Raw genomic sequence first — 17,030 nt, forward strand, 5'->3', positions numbered from 1 at the left:
CGGCATCATTGTTCCACCTCAGGCTAGACTAGCCCATGGTTCTACTCCTCCATGCTGGTTGTGTCCATGGAAACAGCAGTCCTCAGTCCCGGGTTCGTTTAGGTCTCCATCTCAGCTCCCAACCATACGGCACATCGCGGTCAACCAGGATAACATCTGTTATCCATTGTCCGGCAGTATGGACCTCTGTATTTTAACAGACTGTGTTATTGCACAATACACTTTTTTAGTTATGCACAGCACTTTGCATAATTTTTGTAGCGAACTAATCTGGCGCTAATTTCTACTCCAGCCTATTGTTATTACTACTGCCTGGTTTTAAAACATGTTTATAAGTTCACGAACTGCTTGTGAAATATCAGCACAGAAGTCCCGTGGTGCATTCTCTGCCCAAACATTATTCGAACTGGTGACGAAAACATTGCCACGCGGCAAGTCCCAGCACATGACAATCCTTAAAAATTATTCCCTTGGAACTGATGGTAGTTCTAAGCACAACACCCATATCACAATGAACTGTACAATACGTTAATATGGCAGTCATACAAGGCAAATTACACACTCACAAAAAGCTAAGGAAAACAGGTGCTCACTTCACCAGTGTCGAAAGTTTTATTACCTCGCACATATTACCGAAAACACTCCCAGTTTGTGGCCTGATCATCTATCAAACTAATAGTTTTCAAAAACTTCCAAGATGCCATTAACTGATTGGGTGTCAGCAACCGCACACTTCTAATTCTCTGTACACCCGAGGAACTTTCAAGTGTCTCCACCTATAACTATGTCCATCTTTTCTTAGCCATGTACCCTCACACCAAGCGTTTAATATTCCCGAGTCCTCAAACGACTTTCATATTTCCACGTATTCCCTTTCCCTAAGGAAGAGCTACCGTGCCTTCACCTGGACAATAACAAGAGGCAGAATTTCTTTGTTCCAAAAATATGTCTAGGCAACTGGCTGGTGCCCTTCACCTGCAATGTCCACCCTGCACTACCAAGCTGGGGACATAAAATATACAGTACTTTAGCCCTATGATAAAAATTTTACTTATTATTCATATCATTGAACATGTATCGACTTAATACGGCTTCAGTAGTTTTCCCTAATCTCCGTATTTCTGCCTCCTATCCAGATCCTTCATGCTTTTTGTTTTTCTTTCTCTGCATCCCTTACTTTGTTATTCCACCAGGGTGTCTCCTTTTCCTTCTTTTTCCCTGATACTCTACCACATGTATCTTCTGCACATTTCACCATTCATAGTTTGAACTTGGCCCATTCCTCTTCAACACTGCCAACCTCTCCTTTAGGAATTTGTTTTTACAGTTCTAGGAACTTCTGTTGTGCTCCCTTTTCCTTTAATTTTCATATCTTTATTTTTCTTTCTCCTGTCTCTCTTAATTTCAGTATTTTACCAAGTCCTAAATTAGCTTTTACAATTTTATGGTCTCCTTCAAAATCTTCTCTTGCATAGCGGTCACATCTTCCAATTGTCTGTGTGTCTCTCTCTCAACAAAAATCAGACCAATCATTGTTTTTGTTCTCCTTTGTGCCCATCCATATGTAGGTGTGTTTTTGGCTGTTCTTTTTTCTGAACCATGTATTGCCTACTATTAATCCATTCCTCTCACAAAAAACTAGCAGTAACCCTCCTGCATTTTAATTTCCATAACTGGAAGGACCAGTTATTTCTTCTTTACCTTGCCTGTTTGTTCTTAGGTGGGCATTAATGTCTTCCATTATCACCACTTCTTTATCTTCAGTGCACCTCGCCAGTTACTCCAAGAACTCCTGTAGACTCTCTTCAACAATACCTGTCTTATGTGCATATACTTGGATAAAATATTGCACTCCACCCTCCAAGCCAAGTCTGATTTTCATATTTTGGTCATTTACATGGTAGACTTTCTCTATGTACTGTACCAGGTCCTCCCTCACAATCTAACCTACTGCATTATTGCAGTTAGCACCTCCACTTCAAAACAATTGGAACTTCTTCCTCAATCTTTTCTGTCCCTTTCATTTTTACTTGGTTTCACTCGGTCCCAACAATGTAATGTTCTTCTCTTCCATGTATTTTATTAGTTCTTCTGTCTTGCCGTTAAGGGTCAATACTTTTATGGTTGCAATCTTCGTCGTTTGCTGCCCACTTGTAACAGTTCCCCCAGGACCAAAACACCAGGAACTGCTAGTCACTTTTGGGGGACGCCCTAACCATTTTCGAGACCTCAACTCAGTCATTTTATATGCTGTTAGTACGATGGGATCACCATGCCCAAAGGCAATCATATCTGAAACCCATGCGGTAAAAATGTATTGACATAAATGATTTACCGGGCGATTTAGGAGCACGCAGCTGTGAGCTCGCATCTGGGAGATAGTGGGTTCGAACCCCACTGTCGGCAGCCCTGAAGATGGTTTCCCATTTTCACACCAGCCAAATGCTAGGGCTGTACCTTAATTAAGGCGATGGTGCTTCCTTCCCATTCCTAGGCCTTTCCTGTCCCATCGTCGCCATAAGACCTATCTGTGTCGGTGCGACGTAAAGCAACTAGCAAAAAAAAAAAAGTCGGATTTCTATGATTGCTGTTATAGAACTAATAGTTTTGGAGGTATCTAGAAGTTCATGAAAAATATAACACACATCTCCAATATTATTCCTTACACACAAAATTTGTATAAAGCACAGTTTTTTGATACAGCTAATACGAACAGAGAAATTATCATTTTCTGTTTTGGCCCCTTTAATATTTCTATGCAACTGTATACTAATCAATATATTGTAATATACAGGGTTGCCCAAAAGTCACTTTCCCTTGGAGAAAATTAACGTGACGGTACTTTTTAACTAGGCAAATTTGTATTTTGCACAAAATATAATACAGCCATATTTTACCGTATATGCTTGACAAGTTCCACACCATTTTCAGTACAATCCAAACAACTATTATCCATGGATTGACAAATCTTTGATGATAATAATAATAATAATGGATTGTGGCCTCCAAAGAGGCCTGGTGCAGGTCTTTCGAGTTGGCGTATAGGCAACCTGCACGTCTATGAATATGGGGCCCTTCCTATGATGAATTCTAATGATGAAGGTGGCACACACACCCACCCACGCCCAGAACCATTGAAATTAACTAACGAAGGTTAAAATCCCCGACCCGGCTGGGAATCAAACCCGGAACCATCTAGACCAAAGACCCGTATACTAACCCTTTAGCCATGCAGCCTGACGGATCTACTATAACAAATATTTGTTTTTGTTTAGTTCATCAAAAGAAATTTCAATTTCTTGACTCAATACATTCAGATCTTGCAGTTTTGCTGCTTAAATGGCATTTTAAATAATGCTCCATAAGGCAAAATTGCACGGTATTTTATTGCAGGAGCAAGGTGTCCAATCAAATGTTCCTCAGCCCCCAGTTTACTCGGGGAAGGGTTAATTTTAAAAACTGAATGGGTATCGTGTAGTATGATGGAGCATGATCATGTTGTCAAACAATGTGCAGGACATTGTAGTATTTCACGTTCGCAAGATCTGCCATCATGCTATCTCGTAACATCTCCAGATAGGACTCTTCCATTACAGTTCGTGCAAAAAAAAAGTGCAGCCCGATCAAACCAACCTACCGATCCACTCCAAACATGGAGCCCAGGTATGTCTGACAAACTCAGAATTTTTATTTACACTGATATTTTGCAGGTTTTAATTCCTGAGGTTTTCTTATCCTCTACAATTTCAAGGAACAAAAACGTTCCTCTGTAAGATTCATCATTTCCTTGGCACCACTTCTTATAAATTCTATTCATATTGTCAATAGATGTAAGAACAAGTTCAACGAAGACTCATCTACTGGAAGATTATCGTTAGTGACTAGCTTTTAGAAATTTCTGAAAGTCATTGTCTTCACTGAATTTTATTTGTTTTCCTTCTTCCTGTTTCAGTGCTTGTTGAAAGGATTTTCTCAGTATATAACTTGTTTTTTTCTAAAATTGTAGATGTGACAAATGACCTTTTGAAACAGATGCTGAAGTTTAGGGCTGGCCTCTCCAGATGTTGCGTGCCAGCATGCTGAGACCTCACCACTCAACTATCAGTGTTGCTTGTGGTCCCCTGGCACTGGAAGTAGGCCAGTCATGGAGAAAAAGACCTCACAGAATTGCATTCCAATACATCTTTCAGAAATCTCCCATTTATAAATACCTGCCAACTCCCTGATTTAGGCAGAAGACTCCCAATTTTCACCATTTCTCCTGCCCTCCAGCTTAACATATTAATTTTCCCTGTTTTTCAAAAATTCTGCGCGTATTTTCTCACTAAGAGTGCGAGATGACAAACACCAGTCATCTTTCGAACAGATCATTAGAAATAGATTTTACATGTTTTGAAGGTGTGTTTCGATACCGCAGTTGTGCATTGTATCGATACTTTCCATAACAATGTGCATCTACTGTATTCTGTGTCGTGTTTACTTGGCATCTAACACCTTCAAAAATTGAGTTCCCAGAAGGAAACCATAATTTAGTTTCATTGATTGCAAATGTTAGAATAAGATTTAAGCTCTTTAGGCCTTTTCAGTCAGGCATTTGTACAAGCGGAGGCACATGGTTTCCCTAGTGCACCGTCACTGCATTGTCCTACATAGGTTTGTAGTGGTGTCTCAGTGGTGCACTAGCAGCCAGTGTCTTGGAGAGGTGAAGCAATCCAACTGATGAACCCACTGTTACACTGGGGCGAAAAGCTGGTAATTTCATGATTGAAAATACCTAAAAAGCTTAAATCTTTGAAATCATTGATAGATAATTTAGTGTATGTTGCTTGAAGTTTTGCATAATAGCCTGTGGGTCAGAGGTAGTTGTAGGCTGCAGAATATTGTATCACCTGTTTCACACGTGAAACTATATGATTTGTGTAGAATTTATATAGTGTTGGCATTATTAGGCCAGTAGGCTGTTGTGATTTTTAGGCTGAGTGATTTCGTTGGTTCCTTGCTATTATAGCGAAGAAATATGAAATGCAGTTTAAAAGTGTGTACAAGGCTAACTTTCCATATATAACGGAGTTTAGAAGAGGCTGAACATTTGCATTTTGTAGTGTTTGTAAGTATGATTTCAGTATTGCGCATCGGGGAAGGGAGACATTTCTAAAACATGTTCTCACAAAGAAACTTAAAGATAATGCTCAGTGTGTTGGAAAAAAACAGAAACTTGAGTTCACGTGTAAGGAGGACAACACTGACAGTATAACACGTACAGAAGTATTGTTCTTGTTGTTTATTATTGAACATAACCTCCCAGTTAATTGTTCTGATCACATTGGTCCTTCATTTAGGAAGATGTTCCCAGACTAAAAAATCACCATGCAGTATGGTTCTGCTAGAACTAAATCCTTGGCCATGCTTGCAGAAATGTGCAATGAAGAAAAAGAGAAGGTTTCTGCTTGCCTAAAAATTGTGTTTTTTCAGATGCAACAGACAGTAGTAATCAAAGTGCTTCAGTGTTGTACCCAGTTGTCCATACATTCTGCAACCCACTTCAACAAATTCACGAGTTTTCTTTTAGAAGTTCCTGTTTTAGAAGAAAGTGCAGCAGGCATTAACATTGCCAATCTTTTACTCACTACCTTAAAAGAATACAACATCCCCTTAAAAAACTGCATTGCTCTTGATACAACAGTGATAGTATGGTTAAAGATGGGTATGGCAGGGCTGTTGAGAGAAAGGAAATGGAAACTTTTTAAATTATAGGATGTCCTTGTCATTTAATCAATTTAACTGCTGTAAAAGGATCGGCATGTCTGCCTGTCAAAATAGATGAACATGTAACAGATATTTTCTATTACAGTGAAACCTCGGAATGCGAGTAACTTGGTCCACGAGTGTTTTGCAACATGAGCAAACATTTTAAATAAGTTGTAACTTGATAAGCGAGTGAGGTTCCGCAATACAAGCGTCACGTGTGCCACGGCAGCTAGAAGAGAACATAATCTGCCGCTCAAAATCTTGATGGTTATGGACAATGCTCCTGCTTATCCTCCAGGCCTTAAGGCCTTGAGGACAACTTACTGGAGGAATTCAAGTTCGTTAAGGTTAAGATCTTTCCTCCCAACACTTCTTCAGCCTATGGATCAGCAAGTCACTTCAAACTTCAATAAGCTATACACCAAAGCATTATTTCAGCGATGCTTCGAAGTGACAAACCTTACCCTCTGAGAGTTTGGGAGAAATCATTTCCCCATCGTGAATTGCCTGAGGATCATCGATAAAGCCTGGGATGGAGTCACCGAGAGAACTTTCACTTCCGCTTGGGGAAAGCTGTGGCCTGACTGTGTTCTTGGACGTGACTTTGAGGGGATTGTTGGTGACAATGAGCCACTGATTATCGATGAAATTGTGTCCTTAGGGAAGGCTATGGGGCTGGAGGTGAATGACGTAGATATTCAAGAGCTGGTGGAAGAACATAGCCAGGAACTGACCACCAACGAACTGATGGACCTGCATTGTGAACAACAGGAGGAGGTTATGGAGATCTCGTCGGAGGAAGAGGAGGAGGAAAAGTCAATGGAATCTCTCACTTCAACTGAGATTCGGGAGAAGTGCAAAATGTGGGAAACGGTGCAAAATTTTGTAGGAAAACACCACCCGAATAAGGCTGTAGCAGTGCAAGCGATGAATCAGTTCAGTGACAATGCAATGTCACATTTTTGTGAAATTCTCAATAAGAGGCAAAAGCAACAGTCATTGGACAGGTTCCTCGTTAAAGTTGCACCAAATGAAAACCATTCCAGTGAGCCAACAGATAGCAGTGATTCCGTTAGTGAAATTCGTGCTACACAGTAACTCTTCTAATGTCATCTTTCATCTCCCTTACACCAACTATGATTCTATTGTAAAGAAAAGTGCACTTGTTTTACATTATATTTTGTTTTGGAAACGGTACTTTACAAAGGTGAAAAATGAGAGTATCCTCCTAATTCAATACAATAAATATTCCGTCATTGGACGAAGTAAACAAATTCAAACATGTTTCGGCTCGTTTGAGCCATCTTCAGTTAAAAATGAGGGGAGTTTGAAATAATTTACATAATATAAGTTGAAAAAATGCTAAAAAACATAATGAAGGAGCAAATGAAAAAAACAAAAGAGAGCCTAGACGGAAACAAAATTAGCACAAATATACAATATTTACATCAATATGCGGAGCAAAAAACAACTCACTGCGACAAAATTCAGTGAAAAGGTGTTAATTTAAAATAATAATTGAAACTACAAACTGTGTTAACCTAAGAAAACAAAGGAATGAAAAAACAAACGATGCAGATGGAAATGAACAATAGTAGCACATGGTGTGGTTGTGGACCTCATAGTTTACAAAATATTGTTTAGTAACAATAACAAAACAGGTTGAAATCACTGTCAAAAATCATCCTTGTAGAAACCCATCACATTAAATTGGTCAGGAGGGGAGCGGGAGCAAACATTTTTCAGAAACCAAGCCTGATATAACGTGCAGGCAAAAAGCCTGTGACAAGGAAAAAACACCAATGAAATTTAAAGCTTTAGAAACAGCAGCATTCTCAATATCTTCTCAATCTAGCGGTCCCTTTCTTGATTATTGTTTCATAATGTTGGCTGGTGTCTTTCCTTATTATAAAGGGTCGGAAGGGCCGCGATATAAAATTGAGAAGCTGTGTTAGGTAGTAAACTGTAAGTGATCTAGTGGAATGAATGAAGAAGCAAATTATCTTTATGACAATGATTATTTACATGTATACACGAGGATCAGAAACAAGCATCCGTGACACAGCCTTTAACACAAAATGGTGTAGGTTGTCATCTCTGAGAGGTCATTGTAACCTGACCTTGATGAGTTTTAAAGCCGAAAATTGTAGTTTCATAGAAGTAAGTGGAACCGAACATGGAGGGCACTTTTCCCACCTGTTTATGTACTTTGGGATATACCCTTTTTTAAAGAAGTTTGCTGTAAATTTCCTAGTGCACCGTGCTGCTGTTTGATGAGAGAGGTTAATTTAGTCAAATTTTCAAACTTCTGATAGGTACGGAAGTTCTGCTGCCTGGATTAAAGAAATATATTCCTTCACAAAATCACCACCTGAAAATGGCTTGGCTAATTTGGTGATTATGCCGGCCCCGTGGTGTACGGGTAACGTGCCTGCCTCTTACCCGGAGGCCCTGGGCTCGATTCCTGACCAGGTCAGAGATTTTTATCTGTATCTCAGGGCTGGTTCGAGGTCCACTCTGCCTACATGATTACAGTTGAGGAGCTATCTGACAGATGACGGCCCCAGTCTAGAAAGCCAAGAATAATGGCCGAGAGGATTCGGCATGCTGACCATATGATGCCCCATAATCTGCATGCCTTCGGGCTGAGCAGCGGTCGCTTGGTAGGCCATGGCCCTTCGGGACTGTTGTACCATGGGGTTTGGTTTGGTTAATTTGGTGATTATGAATGCTATTTAGCATTTTTTGCTGTGAAGAAACAAGCCACTTCCAATTCTATTTTAATATCAACAACTCTTTGCTGCTCCATTTTTTTATTTTATCAAGACCCACCATAATTGAAATGCTAACATCAAGCATTCTGTTTGGCCCTATTGCTAATGTGAGGTAAGCAAAGGAGAGAGTTAGACTGATCCGACAACTCTTGTGTGCACTGCTGTACCGAGAGTGCTGTTTGGACGGCTCTTGTTTAGGGCATTATGGAAGGTCACAGGATAGCCAGGTATAGTAGCAGTAGGTGTGGGGACATCATCTGAAAATAGAACCCGAGTGTTTGGAAGGAAGTAGGAAACTGAGAGACTGCTGTTGAAACGTCATTTATACCTCATTGTAAGTGTTCACTGACAAATAATCAAGCTGAATAGTAAAGGATATTATAGTAACTGTTAAATAATATTTAGGAATTATTACTGTATTCATTTATATTTGTTCTCTCCTTTGGTTTATTATGTACTTTTTCTTTATTAACTAATTCCCTTCTCTCCTATTTGATATCTTTGCTCTTCCTTGTTTAATTTGTATATTTTATGATATGCCTCTTTAAATGTGATAGTGTAATATGTATAAGAAAGCAATAATTACTCCTTATGTGTTGGTCTTGATGTGTTAACAGAATAATATACTAAATTGTGAAGGAAAGGTACTTTCAAAAATTTTATATTAAGCCTATTTTCATTTTTTGTTTCAGATCTTTAAAAACTCGTCCTTAATTTATACCGGCTTCCTAAGTAAGACTGCATCTCAACTCAGCACAGTTATCAAACCTTCATCAGCAGTTGTTGTAAGCTTAGTCCAGATCTCACCTAACATACAATCCAATTGATTGTTTTTTAGTTTTGAAAACATCCATGTCTTTGCTCTTCCTTGTTTACTTTTTTTTTAATGTATATTTTTTTATATTTTTGCTATTGATGCTTTCATGGCCCATATTGTTGTTGAAAAATCTATATGTTGTTTCATTTTAATTTTATGTTTATGTTTGTATCTGGTTTTTAGCCAACATCACATTAATATTAGTGTGCTGGCCGTAGGTGAGGGGTGTTAGTAGATGACCCTGCTATATTATTTTGTTAAAATTACAGACTACCTTACTGTACATTAAACAGAACTATTTGTTTTTTAATGAAATGAACTGAAATATTTTCTATTTACGTATATTTTGACAATTATTTTTTTAATTCTTATGAAATATAAATTATTTGAGTACAGTGAAGATGGAAGCCATGTTTGCATCAGATGAAATGAGTTGCATCACTGCTATTGAAAATAATTCTGTTTTATGGAAATTTTGACGAGCTGTTGGCGAATAAAAAGGTTGGTTGTGACGAACATTTTGAGCAATTCAGCTTTACTGTGTTACTGTTATTAGATGTTTTTTGTTAAGTTATTTAAAAGTTATTTATGATTAACCTCTAGTTCACTATTTTGATCTTGATACATGGACAGTTTGTTCAGCTGACTGATATAACTGTTCTGTTGAAAGTTCCTATTCCTTGTTTGATATATTTTTTCCAAATGAAATAGACTGGGGGGAAACAATCAGTTGTATGCCTTCACTTGCCTCTTGAGAATGTAACTCTTCAGATAAGTTGACAAGTGTGTGTTATCTGCCATAACTTGAACTAAAGCATACATACTGAGTACTTAAGTATGTTTCATGGAACATAAGTGAAATTTTAAAAATATAATTCAAAGGAAATTTTAAGTAAACATTTCAGAGTTATTATAGTAATAATTTGTCATGAACTCTCCTCAAGCTCATAGATTAGCAGAAATGTTGAAACTTACTAGTAGACAATCACAATTATTAAATTATTTTGTCACATCATGTGTACTTCAGTATCTCAGAGAATGGTTGATTACCCTCAGTATTATATTACCAGTTATGGTGACTTGTACTTTATCTATAAATACATAATATAGCTTTATGAAGATTATTATCAAAATTGAATCGTTCCATTTTAAATGTAATTTTTTCTGTTATTTTAAATATGTGCCCCATTGAGAATGAACCTTGTCAAATATAAAATTAGATTCAGTTTTTCTCTGTTTGGAACCAGTATTACTTTATAACCTCCAATTAATGAAACTGTTCCAGTGTCAAGTGGTCACATCCTTATTTAAATTTTTGTGTTTTTAATCCTGAAATTTTGGTAATAATCCATTAATTATTTATGAAGTTCTTAAAATTTTATCAGTTTTATTAAATTTCCTCATGGAAGCACTTTGGGATGGTCATACTCGGCAACAAATTCCAGGGACTGTAGCACTTCATGTATTTCATCCGCTAACAACTTAGTGATGAAGACAGTGTTATTCTTTATAAATTTTGTCTTCGCTATGGAATGGATGCCACATTGAAGAATTGATTAATTTGGTAATGATAACACTAATGTATAGTCATTTCTTTTAGTCTTATCACAAAATTGTTTATATTTTCATTCACTTCATTTGATTTTGTAGAGAATGTTTGGCAATAATATAGCGAGCAGAATAGTCATAGCACATTGGGAAATATTTTCTGGAACTAGTTGTACTCTCTTGGTCCCAGTTCTAGTTTCTGGTGTCAGAATGGGCAGCTTTTTTGTCGTATGTTTTTTGACACTTAATATCAGTTAAAGTAACTTATTGAAGGTGCATTACTTATCACTTGCTAACACCAAAGATGGTACATTCCTGAGAATGTTGCTGCTCTGCTCATTGGGGGTACTGAAATGAAATTACTTGTTATACAATATTTCATCATATTGTAAATTATAAGTAATTTAAAACTCAATTTAGCAAAGGAAGGAGTTAGTTCATAAAGTAATCAAATTATGATGAAATTATAGCTTCCAGTTAAAAGATGGAAGGAGATGAAATCACAAATTGTACAGTAAATTTTAAATTAAATTTATAGATTTTTAATTAAGTTAGACATATAGATTATTATATTTTTTATGAATCATAAAAATTGAATGTAGATAGACTTTTTTATATTTTTGTGACAGGTGTTCACAAGACACTGAAATAATTATTGGGAACTGTTGTTACAGAAAAATCCCAGTTGAGTGTGTTACTAATTTGAGCTTTGATTATATTTAAACAGTCAGCACTTTACAAGAAACTGAGTCAGAAATTTGTAATTTAACATCAGCAGATCACTAGTTCATCTACAGCACCAAAACTTAGTTCTGTACTATTCATTTTGTACTGTGATCCAGTAGTGCTCAGGTGTCTCAGAACAAGTTTCGTGTTCCTTTCATTTCCATAAGTGGGCTTTCCAGTATCCTTGAAATATCCTTGAAAATATCCTAAAAATTTCCTAGAATAATGAGAATTGTATAGGAGATTTCTGACAGACTCACAAAAGCGCTACTTCCTCAGTCGTATAAATCTCTTTTTTTGTTTGAAGTTGTATATGGTATTTTCTTGCTGTATTTTATCCCCAGCACAGTTTTTGCTCATTTTGGATTGATCTTAAAATAATTGGGTGCCCTCAAATAGCTTTTAATATATGTTGCTGCTTTGATGAAATGAAAGGAATGGAGGACCTGCTGGTTGAATTGATAAGCTCAACTATTTCAATTACAGTATGTCTTGGTGCATGCATCTTGTACATAATACTCCATAAGTTTTAAATAAACTTTTGTTTGACTTAAAATGTCTGTAATTATCTTAAGTCCCTCTGAATTACTACAATAAGATAATGATGATCAAATCAGTCAATTCAGAATAGTCGTATTTGCACATTCAAGGAACAGGAAATATCAAAAGAAAACTTAAGGATCAGGAAGACATTAAGACAGCCTAGTTGTCCCTGGAAGGGCGAAGACCTCCTACTAGAGGATAGCTCTTTTCTAATGCAGTGAGCTGAATCACATTACTTCTAAGTAAATCAGAAATACAAAAGTGAACTTAAATATGCTACTGTCACAATCACACATGTCTTGTCCAATGCAATGGCATGATTTCCTCTCTACCATACCCGTATAGTATGCTATTACGGATAAGGTAAGCTCGTCCCTTTTCCAATAAATACAATATTGAAACATATTCTATACTGGTACTGTTGGTACGAGAATTATTAAACAGGAAAAACACTACCTAACTAGATAAAATTAGTAGCCTTACATGAAATGCATCCACTTTGAGGTAGGGAAAACACGACGTTCTGGATATCATTGAAAGTGTTACACATCATCTGGTTTCCAAGCTGAATTTTAGCTTCTAATGGTGCGTGTAGATACAGCAATAGAAGTTGCCCGATGGAACCTCACATGCAGCAAGTACAAGTCTTATCCGTATGAGTGTACTGCAACACTTGTTCTCAAAGTGTGTTCCATGGAACACCTGGAGTCGCACGAGCATGCCATGGGGATTCCGCGAGTTTATAAATGGTTTTAAAAATATGTTTTTGTACATGCTGACTGAATGGTCAGCATAGTCACCTTCAGCTCAGAGGGCGCCAGGTTCGATTCTTGGTTGGGCTGGGGATTTTAATCGTGTCTGGTTAATTCCTCTACCTCAGAGCCTGGGTATTTGTCTTAATATACATCTTCAAATTCATACAACACATCACATGTCGAACCACCACAGGAACACACAATAGTGGATACATCCCTTCATATAGGCTTGGCTTCAGGAAATGTATCCAGCCGTAAAACAAGGCTAAATCCATTCTAAAATACCAACCTCAGGTAACTGGGGAAAATCCAGGAGGTAGTAGTACACTAGAGTCCTGTTAATCCGAAAGTCCAGTTAATCCGAACTGAAATATTAAATTTTAAAAAAAATTCTTATTGAAATGAAAGAACATATTATAGAATTAAGATTTACTTGCATTTTATTAGTCATATTTTACTAGAATAACTTAATGTAAACATAATTACACATCATAAACCATCAATCACTGGTAGTTTGTCTTTACAAAGTCTGTTAGTTCCTTTTGCTGTAGTGATTGGAACCTACTCGAAGATGCAGTGCTAAACCAGCATCTCATAAACATCACATCAGTTCTATGGACATTTCAAATTACAGTATGTAGTGTACTGTACTGTACTGTATTGTAGAAACTATTTTCCTCAGACTGTTGAGGCGCTGGCCTTAGACCTCAACTTGGCAAGTTCGATCCTGGCTCAGTCCGGTGGTATTTGAAGGTGCTCAAATATGTCAGCCTCGTGTAAGTAGATTTACTGGCATGTAAAAGAACTCCTGCGGGAGAAAATCCCAGCACCTAGGCATCTCCGGAAACCGTAAAAGTAGTTGGCGAGACGTAAAAACAATAACATTATTATTATTATTAGAAAATATTTTCCAGTTAATCCAAAAATTTTGTAATCCGAACGGACTCCAGTCCCAATTAGTTCGGATTAATGAGACTCTACTGTGGTAAGTATCTAAAACAGAAAGTTATATATATATAACAAAACACACCAATGAATCATTAAAAATGTAATTTGACTCACTTTATTCATAACTAGGGCCTGGGTTTTTAGGTTTTAAACTATTTTATTCCTTGCTAGCTAACTGCAGTATTTTAACTTACTTATCCATTTCATTTCTATTTGAGTAAATTACTCGAATCTTATAAAACCTAAAAATGGCTAAATAAGATCTTAAAACCTTTTTAAAAAATCTAAATGGCCTATTCGAGACAATATTACGTTATTTTGAAATAGAAGTACCAAATAGTAATGAAAGTGAATGATTTTTTGAAAATAAAATTTATGCAAGACTTTTTGAAATGACTTCATAGTTTGGAACTGGAAGTGGTTTGTAAGTACAGTAGAAGTCTGCTATAGCGAGTGTGGCATATAAAGAGAACTCCACTATAACGATAACTTTTTTCTGCCCCTTCAAAATTCCTATATTAAACTGTGTATCGTCGTTCGGTTACGGCGAGAGCCCTATCACTAACGCATCCATTATTACGAGTGATTAAACACGCACGATTTTTTCCGTTACCGATATTTATGCACCCCAGCGATGATATTGCATGCGATTGATTACCTTCAGCATCGTTCCTCGCTATGTGCACTAGCGAGTTCTCTCGTCGATATTCGAAGGCGATGTCGTAGTCGATTAGTAATAGGTACCCGTCGATTGCTGTTCCGTAAATAAAATTTTAAATGAAAGAGAACATATGTTCGTAATAAATGAGTAAATAACTTGTCCGATTTAACTCATTAAAATTTAAGGCTGACTAAAAGACCGCTTAATTTTGAGGCTAAATACTGCAATTAAGTAAGAATTGGATACACCTCGAGATATGGCAAGGTGCTTAATTGATTTCAGAGGTTAGTTTGTATTTATCTCGCGTCTGTTTAAATTATGGAAAGGCTATTATGAAAATTTATAGCGAGAAGAGTGGCGCTTGAAGTGTGTTTTCATCATACGTATAGTACGGTTAAGTTTGGATAGGTGACGCTGTTTGAATAAGAAAATTGAAACGTTTGCAACAAAATGCGATCGATCACCTTCGGTACGGTATAGTTTTCTCACATTGTGCATTTGCGAACTCTCTCGTCGACATTTAAAGGCGATGTTGGAGTTGATTAGTAATACCCGTCGACTGCTGTTCTGTAAAGAAAATTCGAAAAAAAGAGTATAACACGTTTTCGTAATAAATGCGTAAGTAACGTGGCCGATAGCAGTCGTTAACTCGTTAAAAATAAAGACTGAAGTAAACGGTATCTTGTTTTTAATGTTATATACGGAAATTAAGGAAGAATGTGATACACCTCAAGATATGGCAGAGTACATCACTGATTTCAGAGGATATTTCAATCTTCTCGCGTCTAGTTAAATTTCGGAAAGGCTGGCTCCATGGCTAAGTGGTTACCATGCTGGCCTTTGGTCGCAGGGGTCCCGGGTTCGATTCCCGGTAGGGTCGAGAATTTTAACCATAATTGGTTGATTTCGCTGGCACGGGGGCTGGGTGTATGTGTTGTCTTAATCATCATTTCATCCTCTTCATGACGCGCAGGTCGCGTACGGGAATCAAATCAAAAGACCTGCACCTGGATAGCCGAACATGTCCTCGGACACTCCCAGCACTAAAAGCCATACGCCATTTCATTTCGGAAAGGCTATTTACATGTAAATTTTTTGCGAGTAGGTTATCATTTCTCTACATGCGTTTCAAATATGTTTTCATGATACATTTACGGTTAGGTTAGGTGACGCCATTTGAAGAAGAAAACTGAAGTGTTTGCCACAGAAACCTCTGGAGTGATACCGTATTTCTCCGAATCCAAGACATTTTTTCTCAGAATCTCATGCGAAAACTCTAGGGTTGTCTTGCATTCGCGGCCTAACAGCAAGTTAATGGATACCACTGGCAACTACCGCGGTAATCACGCTGCTTCTTTTCACGCGCGCAAAACTCGTTGACAATAAACGACTGCCTCTTTACTATATCCTACATCAATAGCTGCAACAACCGGTTGTACAGTGCCTGTGTGTAACGTCACTGGATCTCAGGAAATAGTGGAGTATGGCTTTCTATTAGCTTCTACAAAAACGTTTCTCAAATCTGCAGGATGACATCAAAACATGCGAGCCTCCGAATTCTTAGAAAGGCCATGGCTACTCAGTGGCAGAGTTATAACGCGTCTATTGTACTTGACGCTTAGTAAAATTTAGTTTTTTGTTTTTTTTATTACTGGGCGAGTTGGCCGTGCGCGTAGAGGCGTGCGGCTGTGAGCTTGCATCCGGGATGTAGTAGGTTCGAATCCCACTATCGGCAGCCCTGAAGACGGTTTTCTGTGGTTTCCCATTTTCACACCAGGCAAATGCTGGGGCTGTACCTTAATTAAGGCCACGGCCGCTTCCTTCCAATTCCTAGGCCTTGCCTATCCCATCGTCGCCATAAGACCTATTTGTGTCGGTGCGACGTAAAGCCCCTAGCAAAAAAAAAAAAATTAGTTTTATAGACAGCAGGAATATTTTCATGATGGATAGTCGTATTGTAATGATACGTGGAGAAGGTATTGCCGGCAAATTTTCAACGGGTTCTATTCGATATTATGATGCCAATTTTAAGTTAATGGTTATTAAACACTCGGAAATGTAGAATAATTGTGCAGCCACAAGAAAATACGGCATAGGCCTAACTAAAGCCAATATTTGGCGTTAGCGTGAAGACAAAGAGCTAAAAAAAAGCGTACTGTACAAAAACTGCATTCAGTGGTCCGCAACAAGGACGCTTTAAAGAAGTTGAAGATGAAATTGTGAGGTATGTGCACGAAAAACGCAAGGGCAGAATGGCCATACCGTGGCGCAATAAACTCGTTCGTTGACTTTCAACGTCCGCGATTAGGCCTATATGCCGCTAGCCGCTGAATTTGGCCGAATCTGGCAAGCAATACGTGCGTGTAGCGGTAGCGTGTATCTGGCGCTGAGTAAAAGTAACACGTTTATAGACAGCAAGAATAATTTTCTGATGGATCGTCGTATTGTAGAGACGCATGGAATAGGTATTGCTGACAAGTTTTCAACGGGTTCGCTTTGGTATTATGATG

General features: G+C 37.8%; 1 protein-coding gene across 1 annotated transcript in view; it reads left to right on the top strand.

Annotated features, from left to right (window-relative positions):
- The window catches only part of Ide (Insulin degrading metalloproteinase), a 644,148-nt gene extending 631,979 nt beyond the window's left edge, over window positions 1–12,169 (top strand). The window contains exon 23 of the mRNA XM_067140877.2: window positions 9,215–12,169. The gene's annotated coding sequence lies outside the window, so the exon portion shown is untranslated. The remainder of the gene's footprint in view (window positions 1–9,214) is intronic.
- Window positions 12,170–17,030: the final 4,861 nt, after the last annotated feature.

The sequence above is a fragment of the Anabrus simplex genome, chromosome 2 (genome assembly GCF_040414725.1).
Source record: "Anabrus simplex isolate iqAnaSimp1 chromosome 2, ASM4041472v1, whole genome shotgun sequence".
In the NCBI taxonomy this organism is placed as follows: domain Eukaryota; kingdom Metazoa; phylum Arthropoda; class Insecta; order Orthoptera; family Tettigoniidae; genus Anabrus; species Anabrus simplex.